Source organism: Dendrobium catenatum, unplaced genomic scaffold (genome assembly GCF_001605985.2).
Source record: "Dendrobium catenatum unplaced genomic scaffold, ASM160598v2 fragScaff_scaffold_847, whole genome shotgun sequence".
NCBI classification, from domain to species: Eukaryota; Viridiplantae; Streptophyta; class Magnoliopsida; order Asparagales; family Orchidaceae; genus Dendrobium; species Dendrobium catenatum.
The window spans coordinates 1,123,918-1,127,664 of NW_021319309.1; positions in this window are offsets into that span (position 1 = coordinate 1,123,918).

The following is a 3,747-nucleotide window of genomic DNA, read 5'->3' on the forward strand; positions in this document are numbered from 1 at the left end:
CTCCCTGGGGGGGGGGGGGGGGGTGAGTTGGATTTTAATTTTTTTTCCTCTTTTGATAAATTGAACCGAAATTAAACTTTAATGAATTTTTATAAAAAAATTTTCAACCACAATTTTTAAAACACAAAATTAAATGCAGAAAATAGAAAGTAATAAAATAAAAAGACATACGATTTATAGTGGTTCGGTTTAAATCAGACCTACATCCACTACCCAGAGGCACTCTGAGTATTGCACTAATACCAATAGTGTCTCTCCTTTTGCACCCACAGAAAGACGGAGAAGCCTTTACAAACACTCTTTTCACCACTACCCGGTGCGGCAGAGAACCGTTGTCCTTTTACACTCTCCTAGTGTGGGCAAAGAACCCTTCATCGTTTCACACTCTCCTAGTGTGGGTAGAGAACCCTTCGTCCTTTCACACTCTCTTAGTATGGGCAGAGAACCCTTCATCCTTTCACACTCTCCTAGTGTTGGAAGCAAATCGTCGTCCTTTCACACTCTCCTAGTGTGGGCAGAGAACCCTTCGTCCTTTCACACTCTCCTAGTGTGGGCAGAGAACCCTTCGTCCTTTCACACTCTCCTAGTATGGGCTGAGAACCCTTCGTCCTTTCACATTCTCCAAGTGTCGGCAGAGAACCGAATCTCCTTGACAGATCTCTTCCCAGGAAATCTAGAAGGAAGAAAGAAAAATAGTGAAGTAATCTCAAATCACAAGTAGGAAATCTTACCTTTGAACACCATGCAAATCCATCACACTCCAGTGGTAGAAATCTTTCTTTGAATGCTTCCTCTCACACTCTCCTTTACTCTTCTTCCAATAGGCACGAAGATCAATGAGCAAAAAGATTGGGTGGCAGTCTAATTTGGGCTATATATACAAAGACAAGAAAAACTGCCCAAAAACTACAAGTCTTCAATTCTATACACAGTGGATCGTCTCGTATGATCGTGGTTAGTCCAGGACGATTTTACTTAAAGTGTCAGAAATGATCCTAATGTATTTTGGTGCGAACTATGTTCGTACATGCTCATCGTCCCGTACGAACTAGGTTCGTACGGTACGAAACGGTTTTTACATAGGTCGGTTCCCAAAATTCTATAGGACGTAACCATTTGACGTAAGTCGGTTCAGTTCGTCCTGGGACAAACAGGTTTCATCCTGGGACGATTTTATGCAGAGCATTTCATCTTGGGATGAAAATTAATTTCGTCCTATACGATCGCATACAGAGAGTTTCGTCCGTGGACAAAAATTAATTTCGTCCTGTACGATCTCATACAGAGAGCTTCGTCCTGATGGGAACCATATTTTCCGTCTGGACAAACAGTGCAAAGTGAGAATCCAGAGACGTTCGTCCTGGGAAGAATATTAAATTCGTCATGGACAATTAGGACTTAGTAAATTTTCTACCCGCCTATTCGATCCATTGCTCTTCTGAGGGTTAATTGACATGATCATCCCGTACGAACCAAGTTCGTCCCGTACGATCAGTTCACAAAAATTATCCCTCAAGAGTGTGTGTTGTGATTTTTCACTCAATTACAATCACTCCCTCTCATTTCAAAACTTGTAATTTACAAATGAATAAATTGAAGTCTTCATCGCTTGGAGTTGATTTTTCTGAAATGTTAGTACACACTAGAGCAAAAACAAATCTTCCAAAAAGTGTTAGGAGATATATAAAATAATAATATTTAAAATCATCAAAACAATACAAGTTGTAAGAATGTAAAACATGTTAACAGCAACTCTCTCTACAGTGTAATTATGCCTAAATTAATATGGTAATTAAGGAATGAAATTAAGGTTTAGGATAAATACAGTCATAGGATCATCTAGGACGATCAGTTCACAAACTTTAGTTTTTTCTGGATGATCAAAGATTACTCTGAATGATCAAGTTATTTTTCATCATCCAGAGATCCATTCAGGGCGATGTTCTAGACGATATTTGTCATTTTATACTAATCGGCCCGGACGATTGTGAGATCGTCTTCGAGGATGTAGTCATTTTTCCATCATCTAGATATCCATCCAGGGAAATGGTATGGATGATATTCATCAAGTTTAACTAATCGTACATGATGATATACTATCATCCTAGATGATATTTTGATGATTAGTTACTAATTAGGGCTAATTTGGAGCCCTTATTTAAAAGATATCTTATTTTTTCAAGAAAAGATATTTTGCTATTATCCTGACCTGAGAGAGCCCAGAGGAGAGGGAGATCAAGGGGGAGAGAGAGAGAGGATCTTATGAGGGGGAGTTTGTGAGGGGTTTCACAAAGGCTGCTCCAAGCAAGGATCCGCGTCATCTTCTCTGGTCATCGTCCCTGGTTCCTTTGGGGTTCTAGAGAGGTCTACTTCAGCAACTGATCGAGGTTCTCTACCTGCTTCTAGAGGAAGCAAAAGGAGTTGGGTTCTCTACCTACTTCTGGAGGAAGAAAAAGGAGTTGTGTTCTCTACCTTCTTCAAGAGGAAGCTAAAGGAGTTGGATTCTTTGCCACATCAGGGTCGGTGGGAAGGGGTTTTTGTACAGGCTTCTCCACCTTGCTGCAGGGGCATAAGGAGAGACATTGTGTTTAGTGCAATACTTGGAGGAGAGGTTCCAGAGAGTGCACGTAGGTCAAGTTGACCAAACCACTATAAAATCTGGTGTGTTCTTTCTTATTGTAGTTTCACATTTAATTTCCGCACTTTAGTTTATGTGGTGATTTTTTTGGTTATGTTTGTGATATTGTTTAGAGAAATTTTTAAATACCAATTCACCTCCCTCTTGGTTAGCCTTTGGACTAGTTTATAAGGGCTTAACATCCCTGTCAAACTTTCACGTATATGATAGAAGAATTTGACTCCGTGGCCTCCAAATCTCCTCTCTCATTTCTCTTTTCTTCTCCTCCTCTTCTTTCCCTTATCCTTCACCATAATTAAGTGAGGTGAAAAAAGTTTTGGAAATTAGATTTAGATATTATATATATAAAAACTTCATTTCTAACATAGGGCCACAACCACGCTTCCAAAATTTCTACATCAATATAGAGGGGATGCACCATAGTGCTAACATGCATAGTGTCACTTTATAGAGATGACCATAGGCGTGAATAGCTGAATGCATGTGTGAAATAGAGTATTCCTTGGATCAATTAGTACTTAGGTTTTCTTTGATAGAGATTGCCCACTAGATAAGTAAGTATATGTATTAATTAAGTAATAAAGTGATTAAGAGAGTACCGATCTCATGAAAAAGTGTTATTCTATATTGTACCCAAACTATACTGTCTAATATATATGCAAAATTTATCCTATTGAACTTAAATTAAAGATTTTGAGTTTCTTCCAACTATAGAGAATGCAAAAGATGATGAGATACCTATATATAAAATACTCTTTGGACTAATTCTTGTAAAATAACAAAGTTTTTCTAGTTATACTCTTAATTGCTAATGTGGATCAAAACATATACATCCCTAGATCTCTATTGAGCTTGTATGTGTGAAAGGGAGATTTATATGCTTCATACAATTCTAATGTCTCCATTGAACTTATAAGATTTAGCATCCCATATCTTATTTCAGTATTCCTTCATCGAGGTAATACATCAAATTAGAGATTAAGTATACATATGTTCATTATGTATTAAATTAAGAATGTGAGATATTAAAAACATCCATAATTCATGTAAAGAATAACAATCAACATTAGTACTTGAATTATGTTCACATCATTTGTCCAATACTTATA